The sequence below is a fragment of the Monopterus albus genome, unplaced genomic scaffold (assembly GCF_001952655.1).
Source record: "Monopterus albus unplaced genomic scaffold, M_albus_1.0 scaffold18.1, whole genome shotgun sequence".
In the NCBI taxonomy this organism is placed as follows: domain Eukaryota; kingdom Metazoa; phylum Chordata; class Actinopteri; order Synbranchiformes; family Synbranchidae; genus Monopterus; species Monopterus albus.
Window position 1 is genome coordinate 8,571,823 of NW_018127898.1, and position 20,932 is coordinate 8,592,754.

The 20,932-nt window shown below is 38.3% G+C and overlaps 1 protein-coding gene across 17 annotated transcripts in view; it reads right to left on the bottom strand.

Moving 5' to 3' along the window:
* The window catches only part of foxp1b (forkhead box P1b), a 161,885-nt gene extending 144,557 nt beyond the window's left edge, over positions 1-17,328 (bottom strand). For 9 of the 17 annotated variants that reach the window (XM_020592900.1, XM_020592899.1, XM_020592896.1 and 6 more), the window contains exons 1-2: positions 16,747-17,327; positions 12,667-12,744 (exon numbers count right to left, since the gene is read on the bottom strand). The gene's annotated coding sequence lies outside the window, so the exon portion shown is untranslated. Of the gene's footprint in view, positions 1-12,666; positions 12,745-16,746 lie in introns of all 17 variants that reach the window. The other 8 variants (XM_020592907.1, XM_020592906.1, XM_020592904.1 and 5 more) reach the window with 4 other exon arrangements.
* Between the last annotated feature and the right edge of the window lie 3,604 nt (positions 17,329-20,932).

Below are 20,932 nucleotides of genomic sequence, written 5' to 3' on the forward strand. Positions count from 1 at the left end.
ATTATTTTTGGATTAGCTGTAGCAGGTGGAGTGAAGCACCACCAATATGGCGACAGCCAGACTTAAGCTTTCTTTTATATACAGTCAATGATGCAGACCTACTGTACTGGGATAGCCATTACCAGTGTCTAGAGGTTACCAAAATTATGAAAAGAGTAGCAGTGACCTGATCGTTTGCCTTTCTACATTGTGCAAAATATCTAACAGGTTAGTATTGAAGCATTGCAGCACTGTCTAGCATTGACATGCACAAAAGCACCTGAGATCCCACTATTCATCTGATTTTGAAGATGAAGAAGAAGATGGAGGCTCTTGAGCAGCCAGTGAATATAATTTGTATCTGCAGTATGTGGTCTTTGTGTGTAGGTACAGTAGGTGTGTGGGTAGTTGGCTTTTAACAGTATTTTTTTTCCAACAACTTGTGCCAATTTCTGGGGAAAAAAATGTCGCAGTTCTGATTTTTTTCCAATTTTCACAACTGTACAAGTCTGATTTGGCAAAGTAGCAGAACTGAAGTTGAAACCTTGCATATATCGTTAATGTATAATATAAATAATTTAGGTCCCAAAACAGAACCCTGAGGCACTCCACATACAATGTCAGGCTCACTCGATTGGTATTCACCCAACTTCACAAATTGACGCCTCTGTGTCAAATAACTTCTAATCCATTTCAGAACCATTCCTCTGATCCCATATTTTTCTAACTTGTCCATTAATAATTCATGATTGATTGTGTCAAATGCTTTTCTTAGGTCAATAAATATCCCCATCGTGTATTTCTTCTCATCCATAGCACTTGTAATGTCCTCCATCAGGTCGGTAATGGCCAAAGATGTCGATCGGTTCGACCTAAAACCGTATTGGCAATCAGAGAGGATTTTATGTTTGTCAATAAATGTATCTAATCTGTTATTAAAGAGTTTTTCCAGAATTTTTGAAAATTGTGACAACAGAGAAATCGGTCTATAATTTGTGAAGTTGTGCTTATCACCAGATTTATACAGTGGAATAACCTTTGCTATTTTCATATTATTGGGGAACTGCCCAAGTCGAAACGACATGTTAAAAATATGGGTTAACGGTTTGCATATCTCCTCAATCACTCATTTAACAGTTGTCATAGTGATACCATCACTATCACTAGATGTTTTGTTACCACATGTCATGGGCTCGCCGGATGTGCTGTTTTTTGATATTTGATGTTGCTTCTGTTGTTTCTATTTTGGTTTACAAACTTGTCCTTAGTGGTTCCACGGTCCCGATCTAAGACATGGGGTGACTGTGCATTTGCTGTTTATGGCCCCGTTCTGAGTTGTAAAGTGCAATATAAATGATGTTTTATTATTATTATTATTATCTCTTGTCATGTTACGTTACAACATGAATAACAATAGGAAATTTGTGTAACCTAACCAGATTGTCAAAATGAAGGAAATCTGAGAGTGGAAAAGGAGAAGGGCACAGCAAGCCATATGTAAACAAGAGATGACATTCACCACGGACAGAGGTGGGAAGTAAAGAAGTATAAATAATTCATGTACTTAGGTAAATTTTTCAGGTATCTGTCCTCTACTTGAGTATTTATTTTTCTGACAAGTTATAGTCCCTTCATTTTAACAAAAATATCAGTACTTTCTACTCCTTACATTTTCAAATCAGGCTTGTTACTTTTAGTTTTTATACATTTGAGGGGAATTATCAATTACTTTTATTTAGCATTTACTGCAAAAAGTGTAGCTCACCTCACACTCACTCAGCCAGAGTCACACTAGTGACCAGATATTGCAGAGAGACTGCGACTGTACATTGATGCTGTATCGGATCAATGGTTCGGCCTATTAAGACACACCACTCCCGGTACCTTGTCTAATAAGAGTCAGTCTTTGGGAACACCCCTGACCCGTGCTGCTGGGGACAATTACAAGACAGTGGTCTTTCAGGACCGATGCCCACTTGACCGGTAGTGTAAAGAGACGTAGGAGATTCGCATGATTTAAACTCCTCCCCAAGACGTGCTGACAAGGTTAGAGGGTCAACACAGACATTAACAGGTCAGTGTGTGGACCACTTGGGAACAATTACTCCCAGCCACAGCCAAGTGGACACTTGATTGAACACGATGAAGACAGGACACACAGATAACAATCCCCAGAGTCATTTAGGATAAAAAGCCCTTGTGATACAGCCTTTATTGGCAAAATTCATCTTCCTTTTCCCTTTTAAAAAAATGTAAGAGTGTGATAGAGAGCCATTCTCTTGAAGAGATGAATCTGTCAATGCATTACCATTTTCTTGCCATACTAATACCTGCTTATGACACAGAAACAATTACAAGATCACTGGGAGAAAAAGCAAAACAATGCAACTAGCTATTAAGATTTCATTTTTCATTCATGGAAAAAACATCTCATGAAAGAAACTGCATTGTCTTGCAACAAACTCATATTTTACAATACAGTTCAATACAGCAGCTGTAAAACTAGACCTCAAGCTAAAAAAAAACAATAGAGTGCCATAAATGTACCATTCCTCAATAAATCTCTCATCTCTAATTAATTCTGTGGGTGCTGCAGTGTTTTAAGCCATTCAACCTTTAACCTAGTGACAGTTTGACCTCTCCCACCACAATGACTAAAACTTTGCCTCAAACATCTGGTGTTTTTATGTCACAGCTAAACAACAAATAGTTTATGTTTCATAATGTGTGGGTTTAAAATGTGCTGTAGAAGAGAAGATGAACTACACAGATGTTTGAGGGTAGCTACTCCAGATACAACAGCAAACTTTTCTAATGTCCCTATCTGTGTAAAATGGTAGTCTCTTCATACACAAATAGGCCTTATCGATTCACAAACACATTTCCCCAACATTTGCATAAGCTGTGTGTTGTTTGTAGTATTGTTTCGTTTTTTTAGGGGCTTTGTTTATTTATTCTCCTGTGTTAGAAAATCAGTTTCACATTGTCCCTCAGTCTGCAGCAACGGCTCGTGCTGCAGCTGTCGGTTGTTAGTGGCTGGACATGACACAGTTCACCATTTTTCCAGCCCAAAAAGCAGCAGAATGGAAGACCGACTGCAATGAGCATGGAGAGAAGGAGATGCTGCTCATCATCTGTCTCCCTCTCTCTCCCTTCTGAGGAACCAAGAAGCCCAACATTAATGGAGAAAAAACCAGAGTTCTGTAGGGAATACCTCTCCTGTTTCTCTATTCCACCCTCCTCATTAAAGGAGCTCTTTTCCAATTCACTTAGTGTCCCTAAGATACAACTTCTTCAATGAATTCAGCAAACAGTGACATTAGCCCATATGCGCAAAAGCAACAGGCTCACAAGTTGACCCACTGGTTGTTGTGGCAGTCAGCTTTATTCCCCAGGACTGTTTTGTAACCAAGTGGGCATCATGTGAATACCATCTGGCTACCACTTATTTAAATCTGGCAGAAGTCCCGTGGCAGCCAGCCTGGCAGTGAGAAGAAGGAAATAAATTGCATCATTTACTTAACACGCATTCACCGATGACCAAATAATTTTGTTTTTCGGGTGCCAGTTTCCACTGTCAGCCAAACTGTGTTGTATGTGCGACAAACAGAGCAACTGTCAAAGGACTGATAAAAGAGGTATCGAGATGTTAACCACATTAAATCACATTTACCACCAAGTATATTAACAGCCTTCAATCCATTTACACCGAAGAACTCTCCCAGTGCATTATGCACTGCACAGAACCCATAAACAGACAATAAACACATTGTAATTATAATGCCAACTCTTTAATTACGTGTGTCATCTGGGGATGGGCAAGCTCACTAATTGTCAGAGTGAGTGAGTTTGGGGGAGGTAAAGAAGGAGATCAAGCCTCAGGCCCAATGAGAGCCATATTCCCCACTCTCCAAGCGTGTTAGAAGGCAGAAAATTCAATTGGCATGGTTCCAAAGAAGAACAGTCCAAACAGCCTTAATCAGCAGGGACAAATTCCATGCAAATCATTTACATTAGCACAAGTGGAGAGAACAGAAAATATATAAGGTTTCACTCCCATAAAAATGAGCGCAAAGGAAATCTTTGCTTCTTGTAACCTCACTGCCAGGTGTCCTTATAGGAAAATGGGTAGCTTCTTATACTATCTCAAGAGCCATACAAAGGCACTTACACCCCTTACTGATCTGGAGTTACCTAAAACCTTTTTCAGACATTGCACTGGAACCCTGAAATTCTCTAGACATTATCCAGAAGGAACTGTATGTGGCAACACAAATGTCAGAGTCAAATGAACTGGACTTAAGTGGACTTTACTCTGCCAGCTCCCTAGTACAAAGTCCATGTAAGGTCCAAGTGAGCTGGAGTGAGAATTTAACAGCGTATAGTGCAGAAAATTCACACAGAGCCAGTGGGCATACCTTTGATGTTCTACCATGTGACTTGCACGAAACATCCCATGGTGAAGAAAAACAGTCATTTACAATGAAGACACCAATGAAATTATCTAACCAGAGGCACAACATGATTCAGGAACTTCTCTTGTTAAGAGACAGCACCAGAATCATCAGACAAGGCAAGAGGCTTTGTTGTTTATGACCATATTACAAAGTGGCCGCATTATGTCCCGCTTCATGCACACTCTACACTGGTACACGCCCCATGTGTAAACCAAACTGAGTATTTCCAATAGATGAGAACATGGACTACCTCCTGTTGTGTGAAATATATGTGTGATAGGCCAATTCTCAGCAAACCTCAGGCCTGATTCCATGGAGGTAGTCCGGCCAAGTTCATGTGTAAAAATGGCTTAAGATGGATATTTCATTTATTTTACAGGACAGAACATAGATAACATGCTTTAATCTCATTATATATTATATAATATATATATTATATAACTGTAGACCTGTGGCAGAATGCTAAAGTAACAAAATGCCCCACAGTCGCTTTTCTACAAAGACGGTTTATCCAGCATTTGGTACAGATATTGTACATTTTCTCCCTGCTGACTCTCATAAGACTATTTTTGATTGAACTTGTAAGCAAACAAATTGTTGTGTTGTGTTGTGGTATCATATGGTATCTTATAGTATCCTATGGTATCATATGTTATGTTCATATCTTCATTATAGCTAAATTAGTGTATTAAGCTATTTATTGAAGAAGCAACATCTGTTTGGGGCATAATGAGCTTAGGAATGGATCATAAGGGCAGAGATTCATTTGTGTCAGAACAAGCCAGATCTGGATCCAGCACCTTTCAAATTATGACTGGCACCTATTTTGATGGACCCAGCACCTCTTTTACATATGAAAGAAACTGAATATATGAATAATATATAAAAAGTTCAAAGTCTAATACTTTTTGTACAACTGGTCTTTTACAACAGCATATTAAATTGGAATAATGAAATACAATAAAAAACAGGCAGTTGGGCTAATTACTCACAACGTAACCAGCTCCCACAGGTGACCATGGGTCAGGTGCAGATTCAGTGGAACGTTATGTTAGCCACGGAACGAAAATGAGAAAAAACAAGTGAATTTGCTAAAGTATTTCAAGCCGCAGCAGAGCAAAGCTAGTCAGAAATCAGAAGCTAAACAGGCCAAGCTGAACCCTGTTATAAAGCCTAAAACTGCTAATGAAAAGCTTAGTACAAACCAGGCTGATGCTGAGGTCATGGATTTCAAAAGGACTGAAGCAAAGCATGGAATCACATGAAAGAGGACTCCTGCCACATGTTATGGGCTGTTTTAAATTGAACTGAAGGTAAAAACATGTTTATTTAATGTTACTGCATTATAAAGTCTCTGGTGTGCTTTAAATTTGTTGCTGTAATATTCTGAATATGTTAATGTGTAGTGGAGTAATACGGCCCCAAATATGATGTCACGCTTGCTACTGATTGAACACATTCAACAAGAACAAACACCAAACACACATCTTGAGAAACAGATTCCAAACACATTCACGGTCCTAATGTATGTATTTCACTTTTTATATTTATAACTCACATTTACAAATGCATGTCTTCTTATCTGATTTTTTTTGTTTTGTTGCTACAAACAACAAATACATAACAAATATATAACAAATCATGTTTTGCCTCTAAGCTGTTTATAGTAAATCAACATATATCAAACACAATTATACACTGTAATTTAAAGTGATCATCTGCATATATTAACTTCTAGATCTAGTGAAGATGACAAAACACAGCAACAATATTGTCTCTTTAGGAAAGAATTTGTTTTTCCAAGTATGATCACATGATCAGGAATACCAGTGGTATTTATGGATCAGAGTCCAAACAAGAAGTGACTGGCCTAGCATATGCAGTATATGGCAGTGAATATAATGGACAAAGATCACAGAGTGAATTACTGAAATTGCCATGAGTACAGTACACCCTCAATGTGCTCTAAAAGTTGACATCTCTCAGATGAATCATCAGACAAGCGATGAGCAATGTCAGTTAGGCAAAGAGAAATTGTCTCCACCACTGTTTACACATTGACTGGCACTATGTGGTTGGCCCAAAAGCGAACAACACAAAACCTCCAATAGCATGATCTCATTTGGTGGAAAAATAGCTGTCACTGTGAATCTGGGTGGAGAGTGTGGCGTTGCAATCAATGAAGGTGGAGAGTCTTAAACACAAACAAAACAAATCTATTATTGGTTCCACAGCATGAAATCATACATTAGCTAAGCTGGTTCTAAAAACAGTCAATCCTGCACCAGTTCCTTTACAATTACCTGCTAAAACTGTTCTCACCTCTGCTTTTGCCATTCCTCTATCTGTGAGGTTCAACTGAACACTTCACTGTGCCCTACACAAGACCACTGTTGATAAAAAAGATCAGTGACTGAAAAAAAGAGAGAAAGAGTGCATGAAGGATTCGAAATTTTCATCTACTATCCATCTCATATTCTAATGTAGCCATTATGCTCCAAAAAGAGACTGCTCATCTATTCATTTTATGATGCATTTGCAAAAAAAGATGACACTGCAAGCGGGCCGGTCGGAGTGATTAAAACTTTTTGAATTAGCCTTTCAATCACCGCATACAATTCTGTATAAAGTACACAGAAATGCACTCCAAAGCCTGGTCCACCTCCTCTTTGCCATATGATATGAAAAGATTGATCTGCTTATTTCTCACTGCGAGTTGTTTTCAGTGTGAGGAATTGATTGGTCAACACATTAAAAGCTTGTACATCATGCACTTCATATACACAAAATGAAAATGCATTTAGAAAATTATCCAATAACTCAGAACAGCTGGTTGCTTAAACCGCACCATATTTACAGCATTTACAACAGGTGTAATAAATTTCCAACAAAAGGCTGTAAACTGTAAATAGTACACGGTTAATAGTAGTGAGTAAGACCATGATGTGTGTGATGTGGTATGCACTTGGATGTCACTTGTCTTGTGTCATCCTATTATTCCTAGATTCCACAAACGCTGTGCTTGTAGAACATATTCATATTGCAGAAAAACACTGGAATAATATGGAGCATTTCAAGGCAATGTTATCACTCGTAAAAATATAATCAAAACTAATACATAGTGAGAATGGAAAAACTAGCCTTATTTAAAGAACTCATTTAATAAAAATTGCTATTAATATTTCAAATTATTAAATATTTTTTAAAAATTTCTGATATAACAATCCACATTCAAAAATAAAACATTTCAAAGTTTTGACCTCAGCTAACTGAAAATCATATTTCATGACAACACAAAACTACATTTGAATTTACAAAAACAAATTAATCATGGGGGCGGGGGTGGATGATGGCCCAGTGATTAGTGCTGTCTCACAGCAAAAAGGTTCCAGGATCGAAACCCCTAAACCCTATGTGGAGTTTGCATGTTCTCCCTGTACCTGCGTGGGTTTGCTCCGGGTGCTCTGGCTTCCTCCCATAGTCCAAATATTGCCTGTAGGAGTGAGTGTCTGTCTCTAGGTGTCAGCCCTGTGATAGACTGGTGACCTGTCTAGGGTGTACCCCGCCTCTCGCCCACCAACAGCTGGGACTCGCTCCAGTCTCCAGCGACCCTATTCAGGATATGTGGTATAGATAATGGATTGACTAATTTATCATTTATTTATAAAGCATACATAAACCACTGCTGTGACAGGGTTAACCTATGGTGCGACCGGTCATCATCAATGTTCACAGATACACATTCTATTCACATCAATGCTAGACTTTTGTTCTCGTACTTTTTACTCTAGTACCTAGAACAGATTAGGTACCAAATAAGGTTTCACTTCCAGTTTAGTGTCTTTCTCTCTCACTCACCCACTCACACCTTTGTTCTTTTGCTCTGTCTCTGCCTTTTCTTTGGTCCTTTTTTAGACAGGTAGTCATTTACATAAAAAGTCTTGTAAGGAACAATAATATTAAACAAAAGTTCCATTCCTCATATGCATGTGTTCACCCATTCATAACAAAACTGAAGGGTGTCAGGGTCATGAAGCTAGGTCAGCATTCAAACTAACTGTTTATGAAAGAGATATTTAGGAGTTTCTGCCTATGTCTGTGCTCTTGTACAAAATTCAATCACTGAACTCCACAAGGTCTGTCCATCATCAACAATTATTATTTTTTAAATCACAGTTCACACATAAGCTATGAGCCTACTGTAACCCCCACTCTTATGCCACCTGATTACCAGTGTGCATCCATGCTTACTGTCAAGAAGTGAAACAAACTGGTGTGGTGATTCTGCCAGTGCTTGGTTATTGCACTGAATGCTGTTGAAGCATCTCCTATAGTCATTCAAACAACACTTGAGATTAATTGACAAAACAAATAAAATTTGATCAGTCGTGCAGCTGTGATGGATTCATAACCTTCATTTTATGTGAGTGAAGTTTGGAATTTGTGTGTGTTTACTTCAAAATATATGGTTGAGTAAATTGCTACCCTCATACAGCAGGTGTCTGGGACTGACAAGTTAATTTACTTGTGAGAGTTAGTCTTGTATTGTACAGATCACAAAGAAATTATCCATGTGTAATGATCAAGTTAACATACCTAAACCTAATTTTGTGACATCATCCTCCTATCTCCCTCTCTGCAAATTACTGAAACAAGAACTTCTGGTGTACTGTTGCACACACAGTAAAATTTAACCAAATACTTAATCATATACAACAGACTGTTCTTGTCCCATAACAATGTATTGGCACTTGTGTGAAAAGTGACAACTATATTTAGCTGGTCTATGAACATAGTATATGCAGCTGCTTACCACTCCTCTATTCAGTGAGACCCTGACAGTAACTTTGTGGGAGAGATAAATTTCCTACTCACAGAGCAGGGCACAGATTTCTGCTGATGACCATTTCATACTTGCCTCTTGCTGCATGTCACATAGCAGACTGCTGTGCTTGCTGCTGTATGATTCTGGTGAGACCTCTGCAGGATCAGTGGCACCCACAAAAGGGACTTTACACACATCTGCATCCTCTGATGTTAAGGCACTGTCTGAAAGCCGCAGATGTATCAGACCTGATAAGGATCTTTGTGTGGATCTCACCTTTACACTTACTTCATAAACAGAAGCCCCAAAATATTGTGCAAGCTATAAATGTTTAAAAAAAATCTAAATTACTTAAAAAATGTCTGAAGTCTCATCATCATCCAGAGTTTTCTGCCATGAACCAAATGGCATGTACTAACAGAAAAGTAATGGACTAGAAAAAGACAATCCCTAACCATAGCATTCCCCAGCCAGGGATGTGTTCAGCCAAATGGCTATAATAAACAGAAATGTTGGTTTGGAAACTAGGCTGGGAATTCAATTCATTATGACCTTTTGGCATTTAACTGAAATCTTAATATTGAAATTGCTGATAAAACAACATTTGAACACAGCCTCATTCTTTTCCTCTGGCAAAACGGCTCTTGAACAAAGTTATTCAGAACATTATGCCATGACCTGAGTGAAGAATTTACTGAAAGTAGCATAGTGTTATCGACTCTGGTTAGAGCTATGACTGTGAACAGTGAGGGCACTACAATCCCACAATGTCCATCTCCCTATATACCTCCCTGGAACATTTATATTGTGAATATGTTACAATATTTAAAAATCCTTTCAAAATAGCTTGGTAAAAAGCTAACATAATGACTGTAAGTGAGGTCTGTTGTTTTTAAGTGTTTTACTAAAACAAAAATTTGTAATTCTGCAAAAATTCTGTAAAACTGTATCACAAGATTACACAGTGTGACACATCTTGGCAATTTTTCTTAGTTTTATTTCAGCTATTCCAGTTTAAAAATTAGTACTGTGAAGTAAAATTGTACATTTGGGCATAATATAATCACAATGAAAGGTATGACTAACGGCACTGAATTATCACCCAGTCCTAACAATCTTTAATGAGTCAGCACATGCAGCAAATGGCACTATGTGCTCAAACACATAATTCCAATTGAATGAAATGATAAACAAAAAAATAAATAAATAAGTCCTGTGAAAATAACCATCTCCAACTGAGTGGTTTGGGAGTGGAGCCCCACCCTGTTTACAACACTGAGAACAAAAACAAACTCCCTCCAAGGAGCCCGGGCAATTGCAAGTCACACACTCCAACCAATACAGGCAAACAACAACAATGTCTAAAGATCTACTGGGAGAGCAGGCTATCAAACAACAGCAGCCTGCACACAAACAAGGTGTGCGTCTCTGTACAGTACTCTGAGGGAGTGAACTGGAGAGCAAGAGAAAGTGTCTGTGAGAAAAAAAAGAGAGAGAAAGTGAGAGTTGATGTGAAAGTGGAATTGAGTGGCAAACAAAGTCAAATATCACCCCCACCAGCCCAGTCTCAGGTCAACTGAATCATCAGGAGTCAGGGAAGATATCGTCACCACCTTCCTTGAATAGCTCACAAAACCACATCAGTATGACTTCACTGTGGCAAACCCAGCAGTCTGAGAACACTCTCCCTCAATATCCAGGGGACTCTGACTGAAGAGGTAATGAATCTCAGTTAACAAGGCCATTATCAATGAAGGAACTACATCATCAGGAGGGACTCCAAATCCATGAGGCCCTTACATCCACTGGCCTTTTATAGCTGCTATTAACTGCTCAGGTATACTGGTAACAACTGTACCCCCAAAAAAGCGCAAAGTTAAAAGTATGATGAGTTTGATCTTTTACTGTACATCATCACAGTAAACAACAAGACTGTATAAGGGACACGGGCCCAATTAGCCATCTCTCCTCTCCACTGTTTAAACAGCCGGCTAGGATGATAATGGTAACCTGCATACTTTCATCTGTGCTCCAGACTCATCAGTGCAGCAGCACCTCTACTGAAGCACTGCACTGCATCTTGGGTAATTACTGCTTCCCAATTACCACCCAGCTGGTAAATATATATCAAATAAACAAGCAACAACCCGTCAATTAGCAGCACCCTTTCATAATGGGTGGTTCAAAATGATGTTTTATGTACAGACATAGGAATGCAGTAAGAAAATGGAGCATTCAACTTCAAAGTGAACTTGTATCCATTAAACCACAGTTAGGAGTATTTCTGAGCATAACAGTTTGTAAAATAATTAAATCACATGTGTTTTTGAGGCAGTTAATATGCATCTCTAATTAAAGGCTTTTTAATTACCAACAGGGCAAAATGTACTACAACATGGGAACAGCACTGCTCCACCAAGAAAGGACTTAAACATGAAGCATGGCCTTTTCTTTGCACAGGAATGAAGAGGGACAGTAACACTGTTGAATTCAAAGGCAACGCGAACAGCTGCACTAACAGTCTGTCAACAAAATTTGCATTGCTGCTCTCTCCTCATCTCCATTACTCTCTCCTGTCTTTCCTCAAGTCCATAGAGCTGCCGGCTCAGATCTGAGTACTCTGATGGCTTATCACATAGCGAGCAGCAGGCTAAGCCGGAGTGATGCGCCCAAAAGACATGATCAAAGTACACAACTTTCCACCCAGCAATGATGATGGAAGACCAGGCCCTGCCATGTTATGTTTCTTATTAGGCTGGGACTGCCAACTGAAAACACAGCCAAGAAGTCAAGGATGAGGCCATTAAAGATCTGTTCCTGTAACCTTATTTGACATTTCACTGCCTACAACAGTTAACAGGTTTTATAACAGGTTTTAAGTAATAGTCTGTGACATTTTCATATTAAATGTGCAAAACTGACACATTAATATGTGTCAGTTTTGCTATTCTCATTCTCATACTGCTATAAGACAGTAATGATTTAACCAATAAGATTATGAAAACTTGAAGCACCCAATTTTGGATAAGTCTTAAGATCTTAAAACATTAGTGCAAGAGCCCCATAACACTTTAGCTTAGATTTAGAACTTGACAGATTACACGATCAGCCACCACAGCTGAATATAAAAAAATAATGTACTAACACTAGAAACTACAACTTCATAAACAGACAGACATAATATAGTACAGATCTAACCGCACTGTTGAACTAACAAGTGACTTCTAGTGAGAGTAGGATCTGGGCTCTGTTGGATCAGGCTCTACATCGCTTCACGCTGTGTAAAGTTTTGGTCTAGACAGCAAATAAAAGCGAGTGATATCTTTTTCTGAGATCAGGGCTGAAAGTCACATGCTGGTGTTTGAAAATACTATGGAACTTCAAACAAAAAGAGGAATCACTTACAGATCCGATGTAACCAACTTTCACTAGCGGCTTTCAACTGCTCCCAAAGCAGCAACTTCACTTCCTTTCCATATTCCTCTGGAATGACAAAAAAGCACAATATGTGAGTATCGCACGTTAGGTCAGAGTAACACCCACACCATCTAAGGGCAAATATTCATTTATGCATATTTGACAGAAAATTCCCTAAATAATAAAAGCCATGTCATCGTGGCAACACTACAACCACATGCGCACCGACATACAGGCTGGACAGCTGATAGAAACAGGTGCTGAGGCATCACCTAGCAGCTGAGTACAGCTTGTAGCATATGGTTGAGCCCATGATGTCTGGACAGAAATGTTTGTAGCTACTGTACTTGTATCATTCCCAAAACAGATGAGTGTTATTAAAGGGACTCTTGTGCTATTAAAGAAATTCTGATTTTAACTTACTGCATATGAAAATGCTCTGATATCAAAATGAGTGCAGGGAATCACCTATCATCTCAGTGATTACACAATAGTTTTCTAAACTGGCTAAGCTGTATTTATTTTGTTTATTTACATAATGGGTGAACACCCATATCTGAGTATGAAAGCTGTCAAAATAAATAAATACATTTATACATCCTGTTAAAGTGTTAAGAATGAATGTCAGAGTTTCATTATACACTCTCCACTGCCACCAGGTCAAATCCAATGCAACATCCAGCACTTTTTCATTTTTTATCTTTTGTTCCAAATCTTTCTTTATTCTGTTTGAAAAGAGTTCATTAACAACACAGTCAGTAAAATCAGCTTGTTCCTGCTGCGTTCTTAATTTTCAGAGGAATTTTTTTAAAAGCACATTTTATGTAGATTAAATACAAAGTAAAATAAGGTGATATTATTCTTATTTGGCTTATACAACCAATGTCAAAAGCCATCATACAGCCAAAGGCGCTAAGCAAAAAAAAAAAAACTTTTACAAGTACCATTTGCCTGTTGTTAGCCTACTGATATTGTAAAGGTTATTGCAAAATATTATGCAACCCATCCAGTCTAATTCAAAACTAACTGCATGTAAACTGATTAATTATGTATTAATTTACCAACACTACTTTAATTGAAAACCATCACATAATAACTATTTTAATGCATCAACAAGACAGATAAAACAATAAACATATTGGGTAAATCTGTATTTGTGTTGTAGTGTATTCCTGAAACACAACACCAGCAGTGAATTCATGTTTGAACTCAAGTTAATTGATTGTAATTGCATGATCCCTCTCTTCACATACAGGCGGATGACATTTTTTGTCAGCAACCCTCACTTTATTAAGGACAGATGACAGTAGAAGACACTAATTAATGGCTGCATGAGTTAATAGCCATCATGAGCATTTTGCAGTCTCCATAGAGACTGAGGAGCTGCAAAGAGCTCACCTGAAGCTGTCCACTCTCTGACCAATCACTTTCCCTGGCATGGAGAACCCTCTGCCCGAGAACACCACAGGGGCAGGGACACACTAACCTTTACCCTGAAAATATTGTTCTGCTTTCCTTTGTTAACACTGCCATTCATGTAATACAGTGCTTATAAGCATGATGCACTCGTATTCATTTTGCCTGTATTCCTCCCCTTTGTGTTATGTGAATCAAACATGCAAAAATCACATGACAAATTCATTTACCAGAAAATTCCCTTTATTCATGTGTCACTTGTCTTGCACAAAAAAATTAATTAATTACTTAATTTTAAAAAAAAAATTGAAGCAACTGGTTTGAGGGCATTGTGTACATGAAATCAAATGAAGGGTGAAGCCGGCAAATAAATCTTAAAGACACAATATAGCAAATGCAGAACCTTATTCCCACACTGGACTGAAAATAACTCTCCTTATCATTCTGCTGCAAGCAAGGGTGCACCGTCAGTTTGCAACCCCTCTGTAGCCAGCACAAGCTATTTCAATGTGTGCTCACAAATACTGAACCCTCAGATGAAAGAGAGGGCCGCTCCACTCGGAGATGGGAGTCCTCACACTGAATGCATGAGTGACTGATTACTTTCTTACCAGTGGTACCTCAACTCTCTACAAAGAGCAGCCTCAGCCCGGGCCTGAAGAGGCCAAACTAGAAACAAGAGTTTTCCAAATAAAAGATCTTGAGTTATTACATTGCCAGCTCAATTTATTCAGTTGTAGTGTGGGGAAGAGAAAGCACAGTCATTCTTGAAGCAGACATAGGGGACAGTGTTAAATTGTTCCCATCACAATCAGTAGAAGGCTGAATGTCTCTATGTAATAGCCGTGTCAAAAAGCAGGTCTGGAAAAGTTGCAAAGAAAGTTCATCCTGTGTTTTAAAATCTAGGTTGTGAAGGTCCATTTCTGCATAAGTGAGCACACAAACCCCAGTGCCTGTTCAAACAGTCTGCAGCTCTCTCTGAGGCAGCTCATGACAACAGCCCAGCAGCAGCACTGTTTGATCTCCAATGTTTTCCTTAATCTGGGTTGTCAAGGTTCGCTTGTTGGAGGCTGTTTACTTTACTTCTCCTACAAAAAAAGTGGTTTTTTTCCCCCCTCAGACAATGACTAATCCAAAGACCAAGAAAGAGGGAGCACTGCCAGCAATAGTTGTTAAAGCTGCAGTTTCCCTTTTGCACATTTTCACATGGTTTTAGTCCTGCCGCTGCCAGTGTCAGATTTACTGTATACAAGACTATTAGGATAATATTTCATTCCTTCATGTATGCAGTTCACTCTCAATAGACATACTCTATCTTTATGTTTTTTAAATAAAATTATCATTGTTGGTACAAATAGTAATTCTGACTGACTTTGCAAATTATTCAGCGTATGAGGCATTTGTTTATATGTTTACATGTAAAAGTTGCACATTAAAATTCATTATCAAACTGGTGTGTATTAGTCTCTAATACACTTGTTATAAAATATTTAAAACATTAGATATAATTTTTAAAAAATGGAAATGTTTATTTGCTTGTTATGAATGTAGAGTATTTCTACAGTGCACACCTTTTGCTTAAAAGTAATCCATTAGGGTAATATAACGTTACCAATTAAAAATAAATAAATAAAAATCACTCCACTTCCACACTATAGTAACAACTGGCAACTGTTAATTATTCATTTACCAAAATTTAAACTATACTTTTCACTAGTGATAATAAAGTGCGCAGCTCCTATTTACAGTTAACGTCCAAGTGTAACTCACACCACATCTGACACAATAGAACCAGAGTTCAAACTTTAAGCCAACCAACAATGAAAACTAAAACTATATGTTTAAATGTCTTGATGCTGATCTGTAACTTTAAGTTGTTACAGCTATAAAGAATTAATTCACTAACTCGTGTGTTAATGAAAACGTAAATTGTGTGGGATGCACTGTCTTGTCGCTGAATAGACAAGCCGCACCAAAGCAACAACCTTCATCAGCTCCGATGATGAACAGCCAAATAAAATTAGCCGAGCCTGTTAGCTAAAGCGGCACTACAGTTTTACCGACCATAGGCCAGTTTCGGGCATCTGTAATGCCTTCCCCCGGTCGGCCGGAGTGTGGAGGACTGCTAACACGTGGGGGAAAAGCTCCTTCCCTGGTTTTACTCCAAAGAAATCACGGCACTCAAACTTCCTTTTCACCGTGCTAAATTAAAAACTTTCTCGGCGTTACCTTTAGCAGGTAACGTCATAATTACGGATCGTTAGTTAACTGTTATCGCTACTCAGCACTTAGTCTTAATAGTAAAAATACATTTTCCCCAAAGGTGCATTTCTCCCCGGGGTCTCATGAGCCTCAACAAAGTTAGAAACCCAACTTTCAAAAAAAAAAAAGTAGAGGATACACCACAGTTATAAAACACACGCTCGTAGCAGCTGCTCGTTAGAGCGAATTTAAACAGCGCTACATGCCAGCCTACACGATAATAATACAGGTGTTTATTGTTTATGTCGCTATTTATAACAGTTCAAGACAACAGCAGCAAAAAACGAAGACAAACTCGGTGTGTGTGTGTGTTTCGGTGCACAAGCAGCTGCAGCAGGTATCTACATACAACAAGGCTAATGTTAACATTATGGTAATGGTGAAACTTACCGGAATGGAAAACGCTTTACAGCAGCTAACAGGCGCACGCGGAGGGTACCGATTTTCTAGTATGAGATAACGAACCCGTGCACGCGAGCTTGTGTACCGAGAACGCGTTTCGACAACAAATCACACTGTAAACACCAGCAATAGCCTATTACTCCTCCCGTGTTGGTGGCGAGGTGAGGGTGGAGGTGAGGGGACTAACTAACTAACTTAACTACAAGGAGAAAGATATAATCTTACCGAGGACGTCGAAAAAAAGCTAAATGTGGAGTTTAGCACTCGCTGCCGCACAGTCTGTCTCGCAGGGGAAGGCACGAGCTCCTTTCTTAATGTTGCTATTAGATTTTAACACGCCGAGAAAAGAAGGAGAAAAAAAGGAAGAATCGCGGATTTGGATGTTGTTGTTTTGATGTCCGTGACGTCATATCCACCTGCGAGTAAACAACGTTCATTGCATTGCAGATCCTTCATAGAAACATCATAGTCACAAGTACCATTCAGTAGCACTTAGTAGCACTTAGCAGGTCCTTTCTATGGGGAAATGTAATGATATGCATTAGTTTTAGCTGAAAGTGTGACAGGAGAGAGGGGGCTGTCAGAAAAGCTAAAATGTCTAAGCTGGCTAATTACAACTGAGGCAGAATGAACTATTATTTCAGAAAACTCCTGTGTGTTTTTTTCCTCTTCTTTTTTGATCTGAGGTTATTCATAACTGTTTCAGATCCTTGCTGCAAAAAAGATGAAATGCCTTGGCATGATCATCAAAGATGTTTTAATCTCAGCCGTGAGGACTTCTAACTATTAAAGCTGGTGGTATTATGGTTTTGGAAATGACACTTTTCATAATATTTTGAAGGGTGCATAGCTTATAAATTTCAACAAAGTTATTAAGAACCTGTTATTAATGAATCTCTGCTTGGCTTTTTTTTATGTGTGTGATTGAAAAGTTTTGCTCACTCCTAAACAGTTTTCCCTCAACATGACCACTGTTACAAAAAGTGCGAAAACATTATGACAGTTATTAAATTCTCACATCCCCCTGAAGACAAGAATTATCACGGGCGAGTTCAACAGTCCAGTTAACACCCATTGTAAAGCAACATTAATTTAACCTCAAGAGAAAATATTTTAAGTCATTTTTTGTCCTTGATCAAGGTCTGAGAAACACAGCTCATTTCGCTTTAAACGACATTACATTTATCATGGCTGTATCTGGGAGAAAGCTGCTGATGAACACTCTTAGGAGGGATTGTTTCTTAGTAAAGAGTGCCACCCTCTGACAATGCTCAGGCACAGGAGCAATTACTGCTACATTTCCACAGAACAAGCAGTCAGTCTTTTGTGAGTTAGTCTGCTCAATATTCTCAGTCCTCTCTCATGTCACTGCTGTTTCTTTCCTATGTTTTTTTACCCTTCAGTGCAGTGCTGTTTTCCAAACATTCTTATATTCCTCAGGTCATGTATCACAGATTGAGCTTCAAAGTAAAATAATAATTCTTGCACTTTTCAACATAACTATCTAAAAAACTCAATCATATACAGGGGCTAAAATGCTATTTTCCAACTTTTTTTTTTCAACAAAGCACATTGTGCTGTGTTATACCTGCCCAGTAACACCAAACACAAATTCTTCTAGTATCCATAAATAACAATCACTGTGTTGTGGTCATTATAACATGTACTAACTACACACAGTAGTCTATGGTTTTGCTGTCGAGCTCATGACCTCTGAGCTGGCCTTGTTGTGCTCTGGCTCCAGTTCTCCATTGAAATGTGTGATTGATCACCTGGCACGTACATTTAATCTTCATCAGGCTTCACACTGTCATTTTTAGTGTTACTGTCATCAAATTCTCCATTATCCAACAAGCATCTGCTCTGCAGTGTGCCGGATACATCAACACTGAACCAGCTGTCCTTTTGTACAGTATGTTCAATTCATAGTGATGCAAAATGAGGTCACACAGAAAAACACAACATACTGTTTCCTGCTACCTTTATACTGTTAAAGAAATCTTACATACATTAAAAAGCATATAAAACATTTGGAGGAAAACATTTAAGAAAACCATCATTTTCAGCACCTATGTAACAAGTAGCTACTTCATAAACATCTATTAATCAAACAGTAGGTCCTACTGTTTGAATAGCTATTAGCCTACCTAGCAGGCTAATAGCTATATATTTCTATACCTGTGTGTATGTTTACTTTTTTATGAATCTCCCACTGTGTCATCAAGCTAGAAACAGTGCCACTTTCACACTGTGAAATGCATAGATGAGTTGCATGGAAATCAATAACAAGTAGCCTAACCTAAAGACACGCATGCATCAGGACAGCGTGCACCTCTGGGTCCATGAAGTCAGAACAATGCAGAGATATCTGGACTTAGACGTACAGTATGAACTCATTCACATGCATCCATAGACGCAACTGAAAGAACTTGGTAGTTGAAATGTAAGGTGAAATATTTCACTTTTGACATTAAGAGAAAACAACTACTTTGCCATAAAAGCTATCTGGCTATTCTCTTTCACTCAGATGGCATTACGGTATTCTACACCAAAATTCCCATTATATTCCTAACAGGATTTGCAGTGCGCTATGATTTGAACTGTACTATATATTGAGCCAATCTTACAGTCTTTCATAGGATTACGGCAGCTTTTATAAGGTTGTAAACACGATTGTCTGGTGTAATTAATAAGAAAACTCAAACGAATGAAAAGTGTTGTGAAGGCAGTCTAACACATAATCTAAGCAATGTCGATACTGTATCAGCAGCGAGCCCAGCAGAGCCCAGCAGCCATGAATTTATTGTCATGTTTTGTTGGTGTCACGCTGTTGATGTGTTGTGTGGATTAAGGTCCTGACTTGATTTAGTGTAGTTACAAATTAATTGAGGATCACTATCAGTTATGTAACAGCCTCTCCACACATAGGCATACACACAACAAAGTAATTAGCTTTCTGTTAATTAGGTAATTAAGCAAATGAATAAGAGCTCCTCTTGATTTCTAAATTGAAATGGATGGCTTTCATGCCATTTCATACTGGGGTCCGTAGCATTCAGCATGTAATGAAAGGAAGAGTGTGCTGAGATAAAGGCCATTAAAGAACTGTGAAAAAAACAGGATACCTTGTGCAACACTGCAGTGTTCTTATGGTCGATGGCATTTTTTCAGTTCAAACATAAATAAATATCTAAAGAGATATGAGGACAAGTTTGAGATAGTGCCTTTTTTTTCTACAAATTTGAGACATTAAAATATTTATGATGTGAATATTTTTTGACATAGGGATTTTTTACAATAATTACTTTAAAAGACATTATGTCTGAAAGGTATTATTTGTCTGGACATTCTTACAGAGAAGCCCCCCTCTCTTACATGTTTAACCAAAGCATGCATCATGCAATCAGCCTTTTAGGTCTAGTGTTCATAACAAGCATCATCTAAGATCTATGCCAGCATCTTATTGAGAAGGGCAGTGCAAACCTATAACACGTTTTGTAACAATGCGGTTAATAAACTTAAAACTTATCCTTAAACAGATGATGAATTATGCCAAATAATTAGACTGTAGTAGAAAGAACAACTATTAAAATGTCAGTAACGTCCCTAAAGCTTAGATGTGATGGTCTTTAAAACATTATTAGAACATTTAACTAGTTTTCATACAAAGAGTTTGTCTAAGCTCAAAGTCTAACTGAGGTGCTGCTTTTTAAAATTTGGGCTCTGTAGCAATTGTTAAAATCACTTCAACTGGCTGTGAACATGTAGGCACGATCAGTGCACACTCTGTGATGGTTTTCCAAATTACCGACGAGTTTTCTGAAATCATTTTATAGTTCCAGGGGACATGCAGTCATTCTAAAACCTAAGCAAGCTGTTTGTGTAATTGATCACCCTCAGCCTATTCAGACATGTTAAGAAATCAAAACTAATTTATGTGGTTTGGCTCTAGGCTGCAGAGGTTGCTGTGGAAAGTTATAGAACTGTCATGAGGTTTTCTGTCAAAATAGCTGAATGCATACTGTATTCTAGACTGACTATAAAGGGTCTGAGAACCTCCACAGATACCGTAGATTACTTGGGTGGGTTCATACAGGATCCTGAATTGTACCCGATTACAGTTACATAGCTAAATGGTTTTATGCCCACAACTTTCCTGATCTGGTATACTCTC